We start from the raw sequence: 22,685 nt of genomic DNA, 5'->3' as shown, positions 1-22,685 counted from the left end.
CCCCCCCCCCCCCCCCCCCCCCCCCCCCCGTCAAGCCTTTGGCATCATTATCCCCATCACTAAATCCTACAGAGTACAGGGCGGAAAACGGTGCACACCATTCACAGAACTGGAGAACTCTAAGGGGCGAAAGTTAAAGGGAAAGATCCCGGGTCCTCAATCCAGATCGCTTCTTCTTCTCATACAGATATTTCTAATGACCAGATTTGAGATGAACATTAAGTTGTGTGGATTTCTCAGCACGTCTTCTGGAACTAAATTCTTTGCCTTTTTTCTTATTTATTTATTTTTTTCTTTTTAGATGGCAGAGCCAGAAAAAAAAAAAATGCTGCATGTGAACTGCATCTTAGGGTGTGTGTGTTGGGGTGTATGTATGATGAATTTCTGGATTGGATCCCAATACTAAAAAGTAGTTTGGCATTTTAAAAAAGGGTCTCTAAGTAAATTAACATAGAGCGCTGGGTTGACTGATCTCTGAATCTCTCTACATTCAGGGAGACCTCACTACAAAGTGAGGGAGTGTGTGTAGGAGGAAAAGGAGAAAGGCCATAGAGGAACTTAGCAGGAAAGGAAGAGCATGATATTAAACGGCATGGGGTCTAAGTTTGGGAGTATATATTTTTTTGATATTGCAATTAAAGTAAAATTAAAAAGAAAAGACTCCACCTTTGCTCTGAAGGGATTGGTTATGTAAATATGGAAGGGATTTCCTGGAGAATACAGCTTTCTACTGTATGGTTAATTAAATAATCACTCAAAAGCTTCCAACGTGACGCTTCTGTCGTAATCCAATCAGGTTACATAGGTCCTAAACAAGAAAGATATTTTCCACATCTGGAAGTCAGCAATTTAGCAAGTACTGCACATTATTAACCAATTCAGAGCCCACTTCCCAGGGGAATTTTTTTTGAAGTTTAAGTGTTCTTAACCAATGCTCTGCTGTTTTGTTAATCAAAAAGCTGGTTTACACTGCACGTAATTGGAACTAATATAGAAGTAAATAAAGACAGCCAAATTTGAGGATGCTGAGCACAGGCATTTATCGGAAAAGGAAGAAATTTCTTAGCCTCCAATGGTTCAGGCTCAATTTCTTAAAGCACTGAGACTTTTTTTTTTTTTTTTTTTTAAGAGTGAAAGTGCTTGAGAACCTCAGAGCACAAATAAACTTCCAGTTCCACAGCCTTTGGACTTCCTTGCAAAGGTAAAGGTGGAGGTGTCAAGAGGACTAAACAACCTCACGCCAGCTTTTCTGCTTTAATATTGTTAGTGTCACAGCCCCCTGTTTTCAGTCTGATGAAATCTGAAACAGATAACACCCTGATCCAACACTAGACTTTTACTTATATTAAGATAAACTGCTTTGAATGGTGCTTTGAATGTGTGCCTAAAGCAAGACTTTGAATGTAGGAGTCACTTGCAATTGCACTCAGAGGAGGGAAAAACCACCACATGGGTTGCCACATCCATACTCCCAGAGGTGCATGTCTTTGTATTTTGTATATTGGGGGCGGGGTAGGGGGCAATAGCCATCCAGCATGACCGCAGCCTCTTCTTACTTTGAGATGCAAAAAAGTAAATTTTCACCGTGGTTTACAGACTTACCTCTCTCCCAACTTGAGTAATACAATGAGAATAACTTGATAAATTAATCTTCTTCCCTATACCATTACAGATAATTTACCTATAGAAGAGGAGCATTCAAGATCATCAGTCTAAAAGTTAATTATAAAAAAGGAAAATTAATGATTTCCAATATGGGTCAGACATATTTTTAACTTTATGTTTTACATTACTTTTAATAGTATATATTTATATTAAATATATGTATGACTTATCAAATCCTCCTCTATTTATCTCTATTGTTAATGTCCTTTTTTTCTTCCTCTTCCCACTTTCCTTCCTCTTTATTAAAAAAAAAAAATGGAATCCAGCTTTCTCTAGAAGTTTGCTTTTCAGCCTCCCCACTTCCATTCCCATGGAAGAAGGATCCCATTGCAAGGAATGATTGCAAGAAGACCTCACTGTATTAGCCCAGGTAGTCTTTGGATGGTTACAGTCTCACACACACACTCACAGGCAAAACCTCAGGTCAAAGGATCCAGGGAAGGGCTAACAAATCACTTGTCTTTATTATGTATATTAGTGTCAGGTTACTTAGGATCTGGCTTAAAGAAAAAAAGAGAGAGAGAGAGACTCAAATATTTCCATTAAAAACACCTAATCATCTGATTACTCTGGGCTCAGTAATTGTTGAAGTGGCAGGAGGCAGCCCCAACACTTAGGACTGGGAGTTCCGACTTTCAAGTATTTGATTTGGGGTAAAAAAGCAATCTTTTAGGGTCCCATTAAGGTGTATGTTTGGATGATGGCAAGGGAAGGGTCTCTGAGAGGGGTGAGCGCGCGCGTATGTTGCCCCCCGCCCCTGCCTGGCACGCCCCTGGCACTCCCCTCCTCATTTGACCGAGAGTTCCCACCAACGCAGAGGCGGTGAGATCGGAGGAAGCCGAATATAAATTTGTTCCGAACACTCCCTTAGTCCGAAGGCCAGGTCGGGGACAATGGAGATCGTGGGATCAGCGGGATGCATGAGCGCAGGGCGCAGGGAAAAGTCGAGAGAGGACTGGTGCTTTCGGCTCCTCACACAGCAAAACAAGTCCTGCAAATGAATCGCTCCTTCCCGATCTTTCTTTCCCATTAATAATCCATTTCGAGATTAGCGCAGACGAAGGGGATTAAAACAACAGATACAAGTAAATGCGAAATAATACTGCAATCGACGTTGGAGGGAGAAAAAAATTCTTTAGGGTTTCTTTGAGTAAAATAAACTGCCTCCCTCAGGCTTCCCTCCACCCAGGCAGGGTAAGAAGATGCACTTTTGTTTTCCAATTTCCTTCAGCCAGGATCTGGTGCCTGTCCCCCCATTCACCTCTCAGTCGGTCAATTTCCCCAACTTTCACAGCAGTTCGCCCCCCCGCCCCCGCCCCGCGCCAGCCCCCAGCTCCGCTTGCCGGCCCAGAAGCCCAAAGAGATACAATGTTTCTGCTCTTGAACACACAGGCTGTAGAAGGAATTCGAATTTGGCCCAGCTAATGAATTTTTTTTTTTATATAGAAAATTCTGTTTATTTTGTACAATGTGGAGGAAAAAAAAAAAAAAAGGAACCTATTCTCGTTTTGAAACGGAATTGATCTTTCATCTAGAGGAATTATTTCAACCCTGTGTTGTTACGCAGGAGGTGGGCAACTTCTTTTAGAGTTGCAAGCAAAGGGTGATAAGGGAGACCCCTGGATTGGGGTGTGTGTGGAGGGGGTGGGGGGCGGCAGGGGTCCAAGCCAAGCCAAACGGTTTTCTCACGTGCAAACTTGCAATCCAATCCATTCGGAGTTGAGCCGAGGATAGGAGGGGGAAATCTATTTAAAAAAAAAAAAAAATCAGGAGCATCTCTCTGAGAAACCCTTTTAAACAAAATCAAAACAGGACCAGAGAACCTCAGACCGACCCTAACATCCCTGCTGTGAGGCCCGCGGGCTGTGGAATCACGCACGTCACCTGGCCCCAGCAGGGCGGCCAGCTGAGGGGTTCTTTTTATTTTATTTTCCTTTATTTTTTGAAGTTGAGGCTGAATCTGGGCTTCAGTGCTTTGCCAACGTCTCCACTGACAGGAACCAGCAAACTTCAGGACTCAAATGAGCGTCTTAATTTATTGATGCAAAACAGGTCTGCTTGTCGCCCCCAATTCTCGGCGCGCTCGGTTCCCCACGCCCCCAGCTTCGGTCCCTCCATTCGATCTCAGGGTAAGGCCCCGCCGCACAGGCGGAGGAGCACGTGGGGGGGGGTTGTCCGTCTCCGCCCGCCCGCCCTACCCAGACCTGTACCGCCCGGGAACCCCGCGACCCCCACCCCGCCGCCGGGTCAGCTGACCTGGGTCGCTAGCTAGCCGGCTCCCCGCCCGCCGCCCTGTTTCCGGTCCCCGGGGTCCGCGAGCTGCGCGAGGAGCCGGAGCGGCCGCAGCCGGGAGGTGATGCTGGGGGCTGATTACCATGAGAAAGGCTGTGCCTGGAAAAGCCTCCTCCACGCGACTGTCAATCTCTCCAAGGGAGGGGGGGGCGGGGACGGAAAGGGGCCCTGTAGGAGTCACCAGAAAACTTGGAGTAAGTTGGATGCGACGCAGGCCCGAGGAGGTGGCTTTCGCCTCAACTTGGAAGGCTGTGGCGTTAAGGGCGCGGACGCCAGCAGCCTCGCCAGGGAATTAAAAATCCCAAAGCCTTTCTTTCCTCCCTCCCTCTTGCCCTCCTGTCAGCCCTCCCTGCCCTTTATCCTTATTTTCTTGAAATTCTTTCCCAATTGCATTTCCTACATTCTCCTTTCTTTTTATCTGATTATCTTCCTTTGCAATCTCTTGTTTTGTTTCTTAGCATCCTCTCTCTTTCTCGCTCCCGCTCTGATTCTTTTGTGCCTCCTTTAGGTGTCCAGATTTATCATTTAGTTTTGAAAACACAGTGTTTAATATGTAATTAATCTACCAGCAGGAGGTCAGGGACGCCTTAACTAAAATAACTCCCTGGGTCATCAGAGAGCAAGTTCACCAGGTGTCAGCGAAAAGTAAATCGTAATCATAAATATTAATCAATATCTTAGTAATCAAATGGCTTCTTATTCTCAATCATATCAGCTCAAACTGATTTTTTTTAAAAGATATAATCTTCCTGGAAAAAAAATAATACTTGCTATAGAGAAATGATTTATAATTAAAGCAATGTGGAAAAAATTCTCATTTACAGAGATACTTTAGCAGTACTTAACAGACTTTAGAAATTATGATAAGTAATTTAAAGAAACTGAAACTGTGCTTTATCGTTTAATGTTTATTCAGAAAGCGTCGTAAATTCCCAAAGCACCCTCCTCCCCACAAAGATTGATCACTTCAGAGAGAAACATGTTTATTTTGTACTTGCTAAACAAATTCACAACTTGAGTCACTGGGTTGGTTTCTTGGCCAGGTTGCCCCGTTACCTAGCAGGTGAGTGAACATGGGGCTTGAAATGTCATGAATATGGCTATGTTTTTTGTTTTCCTTATTTTTTTTGTTTTTCATTCATTTTGAGCACATTTGTGTTCACTTATTAAAATTCAGAATTTGCACTTGTTTACAATTTGTTTACTTTGTTGCATTTTTAGAACTTGTTAGAAGTCAATTGAACATGTATATTAAGCTGCTTTGTAGGCCAAGAAAAATAAAGATGCACTAGAAAGATGCCTTTTATGCTTCATAATTATTAATTGACATTTTATGATGAATAATTAATCATTTGAATAATTTTGGTATCTCTGATCTGAACACATATTTGCATATCTAATGCTTAATTTTAACTGTTTTTTTTTTTTAAATCATTCTCTTAGGACAAAGTAACAAAGTAACATTTTAATGTAAAATTTCTCTTTAACATTTGTGTAAGTTTATTGAGTTCTATTATTCTTTCTAGATAGCCCTAAAACTTCTTAACAATTTGTAAACCATTTATGTAGTAATCACAGACAAATATGTGACAAAACTACAGTTACTTAGGAAAAACAATATCCTGTGTAAAGTCCATTCACTCTTCTCCCCAAATGCAGAGATACGCACTAATTATGCACCATATTTTTCTTATTGGAATTTGATCATTGAACTTTTTGGTTATGTCTACTTATACAGGTCAAAAAGTGGAACATTGAGACAATGGACAAATAATTAAGACATGGTACTTAAGGTAATTTTACATTTTTTTACTTATTAATATATAGGCTGATTGAAAGTTATTTAAAAATGATCACGCAAATATATCCCTGGAATTTTTATGCCCCTGTGTCAGTCGAAGTCTGAGGTATCTATTTCTGATACTAGCTGTGCAGATTACTACCTGTATGATTACAGGCAACTTACTTTAAATGTGTTTCCTTATCAACAATGTGGGTACGCTAATAGTGTTCATTCCTTAGGGTTTTTATTGGGAATTAAATGAAGTAATACATGAAACATCATTATAATGTAGCTTTATTGTTATAATGAAAAGTTGAAAAAATAACATGGAACATACAGATCAATTAAAGACAGTATAAATTAATTTTGACTACTAAAAACTAACTTTTAGTATCATTCATAATTTTTCTATTGAGAAATGAATGCTGTGTCATTAAGTGAAGAAATAAAATGGAAAACATCATAAGATTTATGGCTGGTTTATGATTCTTTAGACCTGTTCAAGGGATGCATAGCCATAGATGTGAGAATAAATACAGTATTTCTTTATTATGTTAGTTCAGCAGTTAATTTATTGTATTTAAGATGGTCATAATTTGGTTATAAATACCAGACTTCTTTTAATCCAAGTGTATAAACTTGAAGTTTCTCATGTTTTTTAGTAACATACTGTCTTTGAGTGTAAGGGTTAAATGTGCAAAAGCTCAGAAGCGGTCTTGAGTAAGAATTGTGAGGGGAAAAAAGGCAAATTTACAAATTTGGAGACCAGGAATTTGGCTGTCAGAGCATTATTTGCTGTAAGACCATTCATAATGAACTGAACATTCCCTTTTGGAATTGTTGTTATCCTGGGGTTTGTGCTAATTCCAAGTACCTATAGTGGGGGAGAAAATCAGTTTATTAAATGGAAAATGAAATCCCTAGTCTCTTAAACATCCACGAGGCCAGATTTTCTTTTTGATGCAAAAGCTGAAGAATCGATGCAAATGCTAAGGGGAAAAAACTATTGCGATTTTTAATCCCGATACTGATGGTTTTTTGTTGTTGTTGTTTTCTTTGACTACTCAAAGCACTCCAAGTGTCCCTTAATTGTTTCCTTTCTCAGAGGATTCATTCCATACTCCTTGTAGGTCAAAACCACCAAAAGGGCCATTTGGACATCAGCTTAGGGGCTCAGAGTGCCCTGTACCTTTTTCTTTTTCCCTTTTTAAAGGGAAATGGGACCAGCAATCGTTTATACCTACAGATTGTCTGGTGACCTAGAAATAACTTCATACCGATTTGTGGTCTTCTTTAATAGTCCTCATTTTGTTAGAAGGTCAAAATTATAAACTTTGTACTCTGTTCAGTTCTAATTTTGCACCATTCTGGGGGTGATTTTTGGTTGTCAGAGTTTTTCAGGTGCTTAAATATAAAACCTTCCTCTCAAAAATGTTCTTCTCCATGATAATCACAACTATGCAATAATAGTAGCTAAGAAAACAACAGCAACAAAAAACTGGTTCTCTAGGCCTGGCACGTTTAGATGTGACCTAGAAAGAATTGATGACTTTCTCTAGAATTCAAGTGTCTGGTTCTGTGTGGGCCTTTGAATCTGTCAGGGCCGCCTTCCTGGCCAACACCATGCACATGGGCTATCCACAATCATCTCCCCTTCCGCAGATATCTTTCTGAACAACTTGTGCCCACCCACTCTGCACACTCTATCATGATCCACTGCCAGTCTTCCTGGATGTTTGGGTGAGTACTTGTTTTTCCATGTATGGCTTATGCCTTTTGGACCTAATACTTAGGGTCATTTCTCTAGTTACAACGTTGACTCAAGTCAAGTGCTCAGGTCGAATGCTTTCTCTAACTTTGTTGCCTGTGGCTTCACAGGTCAGTTCAGTCTTCTCTCCAGGACCTCCAACTCAGGAAAGGCTCCCATGTGTAGGTTCCTCCTAGCTTACCCTGGCTCCAGTGTTGGGCCCAAGCACAGGACAAGTTAGTGATGAAGATCATGATATCTTCATCAGGCATATCTGGGAATAGTTTTTATTTCTTATACAATTCTTTTATTGCTTGTTGACTGCAAACTAGACATCAGTGTATTTGACCCTAGATTCTTTATATTCTCCTCAATGATAGCATATTACAATGGCAAAGATACAGATTTTGGAATTAGATGAATTGGATTTGATTCCCTGCTTTGTGTGTACTAATTGTGTATTGAGGACAAGATATTAAACCCCTATGAATCTCATTTTAAAAATGAGCAAGAGAAGGGCACCTGGCTGACTTGGTAGATAGAACACGTGACCCTTGATTTTGGGGTTGTGAGTTTGAACCCCACGTTGGGCATAGAGATTACTTAAAAAAAAAAAGCAAAAGAATACTTAGGTTTTAGCTGATTGTGGTGAAAAAATATAACAATATATGTAAAATGTCTGATACAGGATATGCATATCAATAAATAGGAATTCCTTCTCATGAATTACCTGAAAAGTATATGAAGTTAAATTATAAAAAAGTAGAGTAGATGTAGCATGAGTTTTAGTTATTAATTATACTATTTTAATTATTTTATTGTTATTTATTTTATGATTCTACTAAAAATTATTTAACTGGTTCTTTCTTATACAGACATTAATATTTACTGATAGCAAAGTTAGAAAAATAACATGGAGGGGTGCCTGGGTAGCTCAGTCAGTTAAGTGTCTGACTGTTGATTTCCACTCAGGTCATGATCTTGGGGTCATGGAATTGAGCTCCACATCAGGCTCCACGCTGGGCCTGGAGTCTGGTTGGGATTCTCTCTCTCCTTCTCCTTCCGTCCCTCCCCGCTGCTCACCTGCACTCTTTCTCTATAAAGAAATAAATAAAATCTTAAAAAAAAAGAAAAATAACATGGAATTTTTCAATTTGTAGTAGAAAAGGTGGTGGGGGTTCATGATAACAAACATCATGATACTAGCTTCTAAGATTGTATATTTCACATGTCCTTTTATAATTGTAAGGAAAAGGTATTTTCCCACATCGTTCTCCCTACGTGACCTGGCAAGGGAGGAAGCAGTCTTGTAGCCAGCTCAGCATGGTCAGAAAGTGTCAAAGATCCTATTTGCTCAAGGTAAAATGAAGACGGTCTTAACACTGTCCAAAGCTCTTTACCTACTCTTACCCAGACTTTAGAGCGTTGAAGGAATTGTGGAGGGGGTAGAAGGGATAGAATAGCACTGAGAAAGTTAGCCTGCGGTATCTTCTTCCTGTCCCTCAAGTTGAGTGCTGAAACATCTACTTAAAAAAAGAAAAATAAAAAAGTAAGACTATGTATATAGCACAGACATTGCTTCACTCTCCTGCCTGCAAATTTGGGAGTGGGGTTGGGTCAGCAGGCCCTGGCATGATCTACTGTGTATGTGACTTTTCTACCCTATGCCCTAGAAAGGAGGGTGTCAGGGGACGACTGGGCTGTGGACACAGGGAGCATATTGTTCCAGTGGTTCTACTACAGTGCAAACCAAGCTTCTTTCTCTCTCTCTGGAACTAACTTTGCTACACACACACACACACACACACAATCTATTCCTATTAGGCTTTTCCTTGGCCATTGTGGAACTGTAAGTATGGCTCCTGTGGGTAAATTTTCTGGGTTGAGGACAGCTGACTTACCTATTGTTCTTGGCATATGGCTAGACCCTTTGAGACAAAAGGGACAGAACAAAACTGAATGTTCACAAAAAATCTTGGCCTTTCAAAACAAGAAGGAAACATTAAAACCTCATTCTTTTAAAGCTTAATTTGTCTATCTAGTAAATATTTGGAATTTCAGTTTAGAGAAATCAGCATGATCCTGAAGTATAGTATTACCTACCATCATCTAGAATTTATATAGGATATTGAAAAATTATTTACAATAGTTTGCCATGGTCCCTAGGTAAAGACGATTTCTACTGAGTTCTGCTTCTACTAGGGAGGGGTCTTGTGTGGCTGAGGGACATATTCAGGATTGGGTGAAGTATGCTTGCATTTGAAATCACTTTGAACTTTGAATTTGGGGCAAAGTAACGTGTTTTATGATACTGAAGCAAAGTACCATCACTTGGAAATTTTTAATCATTGCTTCATTTAGGATCTCTAAATAGTAATTTATTTTGACAAAGGAAGATGACCTATCATTGATGTATCTTTCCCAATCCCCTAGAACAGTGCCTATTATATAGTAAATATTTGTTGTTTTTTGGTGGAATCTGCCATTCATTAAGAAGCTTTAAAGGGAAGTAAAGTGATCTCCCATTTACACTTGTAGTGGCATGAGATAAGGCTGAGGATAGATGAGGGTAGCAGGCAGGAATCATGGACACTTAGACCCACACACCTCCTTTTTATCAAGTTATGTACCCAGTTACGTTATTTAGCACAAACTGTCTTATTCCTCTTCCTCTGTATCAGTTTTACATATGGCCTAAAATAAATGAAGGAACACATGCAGAATTATGTGTATATATTTGTCTTTCTCTTTCAATGACTCTGATGAGTCTTTTCATGGTTGATTTTTACATAAATATATTAAAATTTAATAAGAGGTTTATTCCTGAAAAAGGAAAGAAAGCATAGGGAGGAAATGGACAGGACTAGTACAAGTATGGTTTGCTTACAAAGACCAAGTGTGAAGTTGCAGTTTAGGATAAATGATCTCCTCACCTGCTAACACCACACAATAGCTAAAGAAAGAAAACAGAGAAGATGAGGAGTTGTGTTTTGTTTCTCCTTTAAGTAAATGAGCAGGCTCCAACAGCCAATGGGCTAGATGATTCTCCTGCCAGGAGTTTCATTTTCATGGAGAACTGGTAACTGGTTGCTCAAAGGTCTTGAGGTGAAAAGTGTGAGCCTTATTTACAATGCTTTCTTTCTCCAGTACACTTCCCTCTCTCTTCTTCCCTCTGCTTTGGGTCCTATTTCTCAGGGCCTTCACCTCTCCTTACTTTTCTGTTGGTGCTCTCCGTTCCGAGGAAAAACAACCTTTCAAAGATAGCCTGGTCCACAGCCTTCAACAGGCTTAGCTTTTAAATAGTAAGCTATAATGGGAAAATAAGAAATTTCCACTATATTGCAAAAACCTGCCCGGAGGAAACAGAACGTTGACCTGAAATATTGTAAGGAAGGCCAGTTCAATACCACTGCTGTATGTTCCATGCCTAGCATGGAGCTCGGTGGCCAAGAGGTGCAGAAGAATATCTGTTGAATGAATGAATGCATGCATGTATGAATACTGTAGAAAAGAAGCCAGGCGTAAGACAACAGATGCCATTTATTCCACATGCCAAATAAGAGTCAAAAGGATTAATGTAGGTGCAAAAATCACCTGTGGTCATAAACAGGATTCTGATATTATTTTTGAATTCTGAGTATAAGATTTTATTTCCAAAATGAAATACCAAAATCATTTACCAAGCAATAGAGATATAACAGTCCCTCAGTCACTCACTTGCAAAGGAAATTTTCAATACAAATAAAGTCATACATATTTATACTAGGGTAATTCAAAATAACTTCCTCACATAAGCACTGCTACGTTCAAATAAAATCTTGCCAACACTTCTGAGTACATTGCTTTAAGAAAAAAAAAATGCTCCCTGTAGCGTCCGAACTATTTAAAAATCTTGCCAGCTTCTTCAACATACATCAGTTATCTCTCTTTAAATCACTGACAAGAATTTAAAAACTGCTTCATCAGAACAACTGTTACCCTTTCTCATACTCTAGTTAGAACCTGATCTTCTAAAAAGGACCATATTTACAGCTTCTTTTGAAATTTTGAAACCATTTGGCTGATATGTTTTTGCTACATTTTCTTTTCTTGATTTAATTACTGGGGACATTTGCATGAAAACAGGAGGACAGAGACGTAAGATTTTTGTCTTATGAGTTCATCTGTTTCTGATGCTTAATTCCCCACCTGAGATCAGTATTTGTTTTATTATAATTGGGAAGCCAGGATCTGGATTGGAAATGAAAGTTTTTGGAGGTGAAATAAAGTTCAGAAATAGGGACACAGGAGGCTAAGGGATTGGTGGAGGATATGATAATGGATTTTCTTCTGGGTTACTTATTTACAAGTAGTCATCATGTCAGTGACACATGGTGTGTTACTGAAAAGGTTAGAAAACCAAGGAACTCTACAGAACTGGGTTGGTGCTTCTCTAAGAATACCACACTCAGGCAGTCACTACTCTGTTGTAGGTGTTGACAAGCATCAGAGAAAACAGTGAAGGAGCTGAGCCTAGGTCACACAGGAATTCTAGAGATGGCCACCGGAAGTGGGGAAGGAGATAAAGCCAAATGCCCCACTAATTCTGACCACCTTGCAAACGCTTGTGGTTGTTCACAGAAGAATCAGAGAAGACTATCAGGATGAATTCTGAGCATCTTCACCTGGATTTTCATGGGTATGTAGAATTATACATGGTCAGAGTTGAAGTCATATCTTCTAACTTTTCACGTTCTTCCTGAAGGGCACAACTGTCCATCCAGTCTTCCAAGCCCAAATTCTGAGGTGACTTTTGACTCCTCTCTTTAAAAAAAAAAATCCATACTTCATCGCCCAGCAAATGCTAATGCTCTTACCTCCACAGGTTCCTCAAATGTGCTCACATTCCCCACATCCTCCACACTGACATCCCTGCCCTATCCCAGGTACTCATCATCTCTTTCCTGGAAGGCTATGCCCACCTCCCAGCTGGCTTTCCTGTTTCCCATCTTTCTTCCCTCATGTCCATTCTCCACACCATCTCCAGAGTGAATGAGTGATCTGAAACATATATCTGACTGTGGCACCGCGGAGCCTAAAAGCCATCAGCAGCTCCCCATGACGTCACTGTGGTGCTTCTCAAACTCACCTAACCCCAAAGATGGAGCCCTGAGGATGGCTATTTTCATATCATACCTATTAATTAATACTTATATTTAGCCATTTAACCTTTGCTCCTCTTCCACAGTTTTGGGTAAAGTTGAGACCCCAGGTAGGTGGGCCAAGTTAATCCTGCCTGTTCCCCGGGTGTGAATCCTGCAGTGTGAGAGGCTTAGTGCCAGTGCCATAAGCCACGGTTCTTTAGCCAAACACACGAAGCCCTCTGAGGTCGAACATGTTCTCTTCTTCACTCTCCTCTCCTGCCAATCCTCAGATGGCATATTATGCTTTTGTACTATTGTTTGTATTTCCGCCTAAACAAACCATTTCATTCCCGATGTTAGGGAAGTTGCCTATGCTATTTACTGGGAATATGCTCTCCTATCCCTTCATTTGGCTGACTTCTGTGTTCATTCCTTGACTCAGTTCACATGTCATCTCCTCCTGGAAGCCTGAGGCTGGCTCCTCTGTGTCCTCATGGCACTTGGCACTCTGCACTGCTGTCCTTCCTTTATATGTCTTCTTTCAACCACAGTAAGTTTTCCACGAGGCCAGGGACACTGCCATTTTCATCTTTATACCCTATTATGGGCTGAATGTTGTCTCTCCCAGAATTCATTTTTTGAAGGCCTAATTCCCAATGTGATGGTACGTGGAGGTAGCGCATTTGGGAGGTAATTAGGTTGAGATGAGGTCGTGAGGGCAGGGTGCCCACAGTGGGATTAGTGCCCTTGTAAGCAGAAGAACACAGAGAACTTGCTCTCCTCATGCACATGCACCAAGGAAAGGGCATATGAGCCCCCAGCAAGAGGTGGCCATCCATAAGCTAGGAAGCCAGTTCTCGCCAGGAAGTGAATCCCCTGACACCTTGATCCTAGAATTCCCAGCTTTCAGAACTGTAAGAACTAAATGTCTATCGTTTAAGCCACCCGGTCTATGGTATTTTGTCGGAGCAGCCCGAGCTAAGACATAGCCTCAACTCCTAGTTAGTATCTGGCACACGGTGGACACTTAAAAATACATTTTGAAGTAATGTGAATATCATGGTACAAGTTTTCCACCACTGGACAAAGAACTCCAGGCACATGCATGTTCTAGAGATAATGCATTTAGCTGCAGGAGCACTCTAGCGTTCCTGCACTTCATATTAATAGGGGACCGAAAAGTTGGAAAGGTCTCATTGTAGTTTTGAATAACTTATATTTAGTTTAGACATGCATTTGCAAAAGTATTCAAATAAAAATAACTTTCACATGTAAAACATTTTCAAATTTCAAAGCTCTTACATATGTATTATCTTCACTTGATCCTTACAATAAACTTTCAAGGTTGGCAGATATTATTATGCCCAATTTGGAAAAGCAGGAAATTAAGATTTTGATGGAGTAAGACAAAATAATCAAACCCATTTTGGAAGTCCCAAGTATGTTTCAGAAATGGAAGCATCTTTGTGAAACTGGCAAAGAGCAAACTTTAGTATTCTTCTGTGACAGATGAAGAAATAGGGTGTTGAAAGGACTGGCTCAGAGTCACAGGGGGCCACCGTCAAAGTCAAATTGAACTCTGTCCTGTGACTCAGATTAGTCCTGATACACCCATGTACATTTATGTGTACATATTAGAAAGGGAGCCTTGGTTTTAGGAGAGCAACCTGAAGAAATTTTTTCTCTTCTCTTCCATAACTTTTGTTACTTGTCTCCAGTACATAAAGACACCAAATAAGAAACAGAGTTGTTCAAGAGAGTAGTTTGGGAGCAAAATTGGAAAATTATTTTGGTTTATTTGAGATGGGAGAGTAGGGACAGCAAGGATCATATTGAGCCTGAACATTTAAAAAATAATTTCTTGCTTTCATTATAAAGTCATAAAATACTTAGTTTTAAGTAAACATAATGAGACCATCTCAATATATCTTACCTGTAATGTTCTACAGTTTTTTCCCCTGATAAATGTGAAGCCCAAGAAAAGGTGTATTTATTATAGTTCTGTTGCTGAAGGAAAATGCTACTTCCAGCAAGAGGCTGTCTTTTACTTCTGTTTACTTAGAATTTTGTAAAGCAAATTTGGCAGATACTCTTCTGAGGGGAGAAAAATTTCACATAAGTTAGGATGGTAGATAAAAATGTATTATTTATTTGTGCTTTGAGTCACTCTGGAGAGGCCAGTAATACAAAATAAATTCTGCATAGACTATGATGCAATGACTGAATGCAAAGATATTTATAATCTTCCTCCTACCTACCCCTAGAAATTGGTTAAACAGTTTTACAAAGTATGTCCTTACGTGTAAATTGTTAAAGTTATAATGTGTTGACTAATGCATCAGGATTATGGGCCAATTAGTAAATTCAAATATGGGATGGGCACTTCATTTCCTAATGAATTGCTTGACAATTACACACATGTATCACATAGTTATTCATTCAGCAAATGCTTACCAATTGCCTACTATGTGTTAGGCTCCATGCTCAGAATAAGGCTACAACAGTGATCAAGACAGACCTGATTTTTGCAGGCTGGCAAGGAAGACAGACGGTGGGTGAGTGATGAATGCTATTGAGAGTATAGACAGCAGGCCCATCCAGCCAAATGATAGCTACAAAATAAAGTGAAGGCAAGAGTAGATCTTCCTAATGCATAAAAGGTCAGGTCTTTGAAATCCATTAACCACCACCGAAATTAGTCTAAATCACCTGTGACATATTATAACCCTTCCAGGCGGGGCTAAAGGCATGTTGGGACATCAGAGCAGGCTGGGAAGGAGAGAGGAGAAAGCCTAGTATCAGAGCTTCAGGGAGGGAGGCCAGTGTTCCAATGACAATAGCTAGAGGGCTTTGATGCACAAAGCTCATGAGAGGCTGACCTCAATATCCAGGGCTCATTCTGGTGGGCGGTAGCTGTTCTTGCCAAGTATGAGGCAGTAGATCTGACTTTCTGGGGGTTCTGTTTCAGTGGAAATAGGACCCCAGTCAGCTGCTGGGTCTCACGCTCGGATAGGCTCTAGCTACTGACAGGAGGATCCTGGCAAGGACTAGACAGATTATCAGGGGGGGAGCCTCAAACTGGGGCTCAGGTTGGGGCCCTTATTCCAGGAGAGAACCAAAGTATGAAATGGGCACCAAAGCAGGTACAATGAATTATCAGAAGGGGTTGGGTGTTGCGGGGGGCTGCTCCTTCCGTGGCTTTAGGGTGTGTTGGTCCTCCCTAGATGGCAGGCTCAGTGTCTCTTTCCTCAGTGTCATCTTCTGGCCACCACAGCTCCTTTCTCTCGCATCTCTTTGTATTCCAATACTCTCTGTGATGCCCAAATATCGAATGAAGCCTCTGTGTACACCAAGAACAGCTCATAGCTTTTGAGTGTGGATTTGGCTTTCGTTGGAATGATACTATTTTTAGTGTCAGTTCATTAGAATATAGGTAGTGCTTGGGTTTTTGCTGTGAAAGGTAGGATGCTTAAAATTTAAACAAATATAAACAAACAACTTCAATATTTTGGTTTATTTATTGATTCTAATGGCAATACCTTTTTTTTTTTTACCTAGAACAACAAAAAATGATAACAAAACTATAAAGAAGCCTTTAATTAGTGAGTGCATGAGTTTTGTTTTCTTAGGCATTTTTCCTCTTGACTTGTGAGAACTAAATAGCATATCCACATATGTTGTTCCTATGTAGTGGATTAGGTCTTTAGAAGTGAGCCCAATAGATATAAGCTTATAATTTGTTTGTGTTTGGCTCTTTATTTTTTTAAAAAATCACATTAAAGATGGGACTTTATTTTCTGTTTGAATGTAACTCCACTCTTATGTCTATGTTCCCAGGCGTGTGTGTGTGTGTGTATATATATATATATGTATATATATATTTAAAAGGTGGAGCTACATAGCACAGGATTCAACTTGACAAGTGATTTTGGCCAAGTCCCTTACTGCCGTTGGGCCTTAGCTTCTACATCTAAAAACATAAGATAATAGCACCAACCTATTGGGACCACGATTGAGAGCAAATGCAACAGTGGGGATCCAAGTGTGTGTTGCTTGTGAAGTACCAGTGCAGGTGTTTGGTATTTATATTTAGATGCAGGTTATGCTCACATCATATAAGAATGTGAATGCGTTCAAAAGCTCAACTAGTTCCTGAGGCAAGAAATGTGAAATGGCAATGACTAACAGGGTCAGTGAAACTCTTGGCTTCTAACCAATCCTGTACAAAATCTTTCCTAACCACATATTTTGAAAGATGAGGAAAGATAAAGGAATGAAGAGAACTGCCTTTTTTCTCTAACCCTTAAAAAACATTTTTTTTTTTCTTCCCAAGAAACTGAGCTATGGAAGCTTGAGGCCTAACTCAGTACTGAAGGTGGTCATTCAAAGAACTGTTTAGAATGTTGTATTTATGAAAGTGAGGTGCCATGAATATGTACTTGTATCAGACAGAGGTGGACATGATCAGAACAAGCTTGTTCACAGAGCCCTTCTCTCTGCTTGGCCATGAGTCACAAAAATCTGACATCTGGACATGAAATGCTTCCGTGAACAAAAGTTGAAACCTGTGTGTGTGTGTTTAATATGTAAAGGAAGAATGAAATTGAGACACCAAACTCTTTCATTGACTCAAGTTTAGGGCCAGATTTTAATAATGCGGCTGTCCAGATGTGAGACACTAATGAGAGCATAAGGAATTCCTGGATAGAAAAGGGATGGTTGGCCCAATGGCCTGTCTCCTTCAAGTTTATTGCAACACACCTCTCTGTGTTGTCAGCATATCTTCCAACCCCTTTGCCTACATAAACATGTCCAGCTGTCTCTTAAACTCATTTTTACTGTATGTTTCACTCAATGGACTTATTTGGTAATTTTTAGTGTTTTCCATATGCTGGTAGATCTTTGGATGAAGTAGTCCTACATTATCACTACTTCTAATTAATCACATGAAGTATTTCAATAACAAAATGTAGCAGATACCATTGGAAATTTGGAAGAAATCAAATACACCTATAATAAATTTAGAAAGAAATAACTGTTATTTTGCTAATCTACGTTTTCATCTTTCTTAAAGATGTGAAGATGTAAGTGGGGAGTGATTAAGGTGGGTAAACATAAAAAGTTTCTTGCACTGTATTAGTTTCATTAAAAATTTCTTAGCAGAAGAAAATGCTAAGCTCAAGTGATATAATAAAGAAAAGGATCTGATGTTTTATTTTGGTTGGGTTAAAGCCATATTCCAGATAACATTTTACTTCCTTAATTATATTAATATTTCAGGCTAACATGAATTTGAGTTGAATTATTTAAAAAATAGAATCAGTTCTCTGAATCAATATAGAAATGATCTTACATTAAAACCCTTTTTTCAAAATTTTCCAGATTACTGGGGACCAGGGGACTTGGGGTGAATTCTTAGGTTGACCATGGGTCCTTCTTATTGGAAAATACACCTGAAAATTTCCTTGAGGATTTGATGGGAGCTCATTGAAGCAGAAATAACTAGGTGTTCATTAGCCGAATATTTTGCATTTTCATTTTTGAATGCCGTTATTTTAAAATTATTTCAATATATGTGTGTTGATTTGATGTGCGTGTCACATCAAATCATATGATTATATGTCAGTTTTAGTCTTTTATTGACAAACACTTAGGGTGGACCAACTTGTCCAGGCTCACACTGGCATTTCTTACTTTTAGCCTGAAAGTCCCACTTGCTATGAAATCCCTCAGCTACCGACAGACAGGTACTTCACAAACACATACGGAAAAAAAAAATCTGCCACTAAGATTTGCTTGGCTTTTTGTCTGCATACTCTTCAGACTCTGGGTACTCAAAAAGCAAAGTGTTACATCAGCATTAAGGATTTTACTCTCTTGTTATAACAACAACCTATGTTAAGGTGTCAGCGCCTTGGTGACTAGGGTGAAAGATGATCCATGCGATTTTTTTCTTTTAAGTTGTTTCTAAGCTCAGATGCATGATGTTTTATTTAAAGAGAGAGAGCGAGCTGGAAAATGTTTAAAAATCAAACCTATTTTCTTCCAAACTTTTCTCCCCCGAGTCCCTTGCTCTCTAGACACGCTGTAAGATACATCCTAAATCTAGCACCTTGAACAACCTCCAAAATCTCTGAAGCCCAAGCTATATCTTATTGTCCAGGTTATGGTAGGAAAAAATTATCTACATTGAGTGACTTTAATCTTATGTGCCTCACAACTGGAGGGATTCTGTAAGTATTTTTCTACTTTTTAAATTTGTGGATGGTGACTTCTGAACTTTCTCATGGAGGAGGTCTTAATAAAGAGCATGCCTGAATCCACTTCTTAATAATTTTTAGATTCAATGAAACCGTTTACAGGATTCCTCTTCCTAACAACTGCTTTGCCAAGCATTGTATAAAATAGCATTCTTCATGGGTAGATGATCCCATGGAAGGTGACCAAAAGATTTTAAATACAGAGGAAAGGAACCAGCCACTCAATCAGAATTTGTACATTTTTCATATGTGTGCTGTGTCTCTGTGGTAGCTTCTTGTTTGGTGCATGTGCATGTGTGTGCATGTGTGTGTAAACACATAGCATTTAGTTACAGAACGTGTCACAGATTTCTTTCCTGGTCACCATGCTGCATGACTGATCCATTTCATATGATGTGTTTAGTATGGTTCATTGCCCACTGGTCTTATTATTTAACAATTTGCATTAAATTGAATTTTCTATTTACAGGTGTAAATGGAAATTTTGGCTTCTGAGAATTTATTATTTACTGGCTAGAATGTTCTTGGTTGAATTAGCTCTGCCAATATTGGATTGTGTATACCTGGAATAAAGTTTGGGATATTTAATTAGAATATCATCATCGTGAAAGAACTTGTTATTTTTATGGCTAAGCTTGAGCTACTGAGGCCGGATCACTATCATTAGTCTAGGAGACATTCACCATAATTCTTTAGAGGTTTTTAAAAAACCATGTGTATTTCTTGATGGATCAGAGGAAGTTAAATTAGTGGTAATGTGTATAAATTACTCAAAAGTTCAAAAAGCTTGAAACCTTTATCATCTAAAGTAACATTTTGTTGATAACTGGACATTTCTCATTTTAAACTCTTGGTTTCCCACAGATTCAAGGAGCTAATACTTACTGACTTCATACTATTTGCCAGGCTCTGGCTACATCCTTTACCTATTTCATTAAATCCTCAAAGTATCTTGTGAGGTGAGCATTATGTTTGTTACCATTTTACAGGAAATGGATGCTTAAGAAAGATCACAAACTTGCCTGCACACGTGCCCAGTGCACTGCTGTGTGCAACTCTTCCAAGTCCATAGCGATCTCCATCTCTCCTTGTTCTCTGGCCCCTTCTCCCATGTCCCGCTCCCACTCAACCTCTTAGTGTTGCAGAAGATGCTAACACCATTCCCTGTCTTGGGCTTTGGACATGTGGTTCCATTTTTACCTTCTGTGCCTGGAACACTCTTAGTTTGTTTTCAGCTCCAGCCCTGGAACGGTCACCAACAGTCACTATCCATACTGGATCCAGCAGAAGTCTGGCCAAACTCCTAGGACATTGTGTGTGTGTGTGTGTGTGTGTTTTAACATTTTTATTTTTAGCTTCTTTCTCTCTCTCTTTAAAACAGATTGAGATAGTTGACCCATTTTAAGCCTTCTAATGGACCCATTTTAAGCCTACAATTCAGTGGTTTTTAGTATAGTCATGGATACGTGCAACCATCACCAGAGTCAATTTTATTTTATTTTTTATTTTTAAGATTTTATTTATTTATTTGAGAGTGAGAGAGAGCACGAGCAGGGTGGAGGGGCAGAGGGAGAGGGAGAAGCTGACGCCCTGCTGAGCAGGGAGCCCGGCGTGGGATTCGATCCAGGGACTCCGGGATCATGACCTGAATGGAAGGTAGACGCTTAACTGACTGAGCCACCCAGGCGCCCCCAGAGTCAATTTTAGAATATTTTTGTCTCCACAAAGAGAAACATTATACCCTTTAGTTCTCACCACTCCCCCCATCTCCCTCAGCCCTAATCAACCACTAATCTTTCTGTTTTTAGAGATTTGCCTACTGCAGACATTTTATACAAATGGAATCACATAATGCATGCATGGTCTTGTTTAACTGGCTTCTTTCACTTAACATAATGTTTCAAAGTTCATACACGTTGTAGCATTCATCAGTACTTCATTCCTTCATTCCTTACTATGGCCGAATAGTACTCCATTATGTGGATATACCACCTTTTATTTTTCCACTTGGGTTGTTTCCACGTTTTGGTGATTGTGAATGGTGCTGCTATGAACTTTCATGTACTATCATCTGTTTGAATATCTGCTTTCAGTTCTTTGGGGGGTGTACATAGGAGTGAAATTGCTGGGTCTTAAGTCTATATTACACTTTTTGAGAAGCCCCTAAACTGTTTTCCATGGCAGCTGTGGAATTTTATATTCCCATGAGCAATGTATAATGGTTTAAATTTCTCCACATCCTTGTGGAAATAACATTTGTCATTTTCTATTGTTTTTCTTGTTGTTGTCATCAGTGTTGTTGATTTTTTTTTTTTTTTTTTGGTTGTAGCCATTCTAGTGGGTATTAAGTGGCCCACTGATTTTTAAGATCTTTTAAAGGCTTTTCAAGAAAGCTTTATTCTATTCTCTTTTGTGCCCTCAAGAATGGTTTATAACTCCCTTACATTATTTGTCATCACATCCTGTAATCTCTCTTTCTCTGCCTCCTTATCCCCTTCTTGAAACTGCAATGGACAGTCTTGTTTCTTCTGTATTTCCAGGGCTCAGGACATGCTTGTGAATGAGTGAATAAAGGAATGGAGGGAGTTGTGAGGACAAGGAGTGTTGGGAAGTAGCATTTCCTATGATCCCTCTATTGTGCCAGGCACCGTGTAGCACCAACATGTCCTATCTCATTTAATTTTCATAAGAATAGTAATAATGTGTTCATTTCACAGAAGAAGAAGCAAACCAGAGACAAACTCTTGTCACCCAACCCCTGAGCATAGAGCTTGACTTCAGACCCAACCCTCTCTGAATCTAAGACCTGTGTTAATTTCATGACACGTCCCACCAGATAAGAACGTAATAAGGCCCATTACTACTCTTTTTCAATTTTATTTATTTATTTATTTATTTTATTTTTATTTATTTATTTTTTTAAAGATTTTATTTATTCATTTGATGAGAGAGACAGCGAGAGAGGAACACAAGCAGGGAGAGTGGGAGAGGGAGAAGCAGGCTTCCTGCCAAACAGGGAGCCCGATGTGGGGCTCGATCCCAGGGCCCCGGGACCATGACCCGAGCCGAAGGCAGACGCTTAACGACTGAGCCACCCAGTCGCCCCACTACTCTTTTTTTAAAGATTTTATTTATTTATTTATTTGACAGAGAGAGAGCACAAGCAGGGGGAGCCACAGAGGGAGAAGGAGAAGCAGGCTCCCCGCTGAGCAGGGACCCTGATACGGGGGCTCCATCCCAGGACCGGGGATCATGACCTGAGCTGAAGGAAGGTACTTAATCGACTGAGCCACCCAGGTGCCCTCATTCCTACTCTTATTACTGCTACTAGGACTACCTCCACCTATTGGATGCTTACTGGTGCCATACACCATGACAGCTAAATTTTGGATACCATCTAATCTAATCACTTTAAGAACCTAGTGATTCAGACATTATTATTATTTCAGATAATGGAACAGTCACTGAGAAGTTAAGTAATTGCCTGAGAATAAACAGCCAGTAAGCCATGAAGTCAAAACCAGGGTCTGTTTAATTGCAAAGTGTAGGTCCTTCTAGCAATATAGGAAAAATGCATTAGAGACCTGAAAGTTTCACCTGGTTACCTGACAGTTGTGAGGTCCATCAGGAAATCAGGCAACCAGAATTGCGCAACAATTTTTCCAAGTACTTTTGTCTTTTTAATTGCCTCCAATCGTGATTTTGGTGATATAGATATTCTACTATGTATTATGAAAAAAGTACTCTGTGACCCTAAAAGAATGTTCTGCTCACTGGCTCATTATGTTTTAAAGATCTTACCTATAATATATGTA

The 22,685-nt window shown here is 39.7% G+C and overlaps 2 long non-coding RNA genes across 3 annotated transcripts; one reads left to right on the top strand and one right to left on the bottom strand.

Annotated features, from left to right (window-relative positions):
- Positions 1-3,354: 3,354 nt before the first annotated feature.
- On the bottom strand, positions 3,355-4,047 carry LOC118012477. Its single transcript, XR_004679721.1, has 2 exons — positions 3,922-4,047; positions 3,355-3,410 (listed from the first exon to the last, which is right to left on the bottom strand). It is a non-coding gene; the product is annotated as an uncharacterized LOC118012477 (long non-coding RNA).
- Positions 3,364-22,058, top strand: LOC118012476. 2 transcript variants are annotated; one of them, XR_004679719.1, is made up of 7 exons: positions 3,364-3,794; positions 4,874-5,020; positions 5,696-5,750; positions 7,403-7,480; positions 11,960-12,165; positions 19,735-19,829; positions 22,021-22,058. It is a non-coding gene; the product is annotated as an uncharacterized LOC118012476 (long non-coding RNA). The 2 variants fall into 2 exon arrangements; XR_004679720.1 differs by lacking the exons at positions 19,735-19,829; positions 22,021-22,058 and adding exons at positions 17,685-17,714; positions 18,676-19,727 and having other exon boundaries at positions 3,369-3,794.
- The last annotated feature ends 627 nt before the right edge of the window (positions 22,059-22,685 follow it).

This window comes from Mirounga leonina, unplaced genomic scaffold (assembly GCF_011800145.1).
Source record: "Mirounga leonina isolate KUSES-001 unplaced genomic scaffold, KU_Mleo_1.0 Mir_151, whole genome shotgun sequence".
Classification (NCBI taxonomy): domain Eukaryota; kingdom Metazoa; phylum Chordata; class Mammalia; order Carnivora; family Phocidae; genus Mirounga; species Mirounga leonina.
This window is presented reverse-complemented; position numbering and strand designations above follow the sequence as displayed.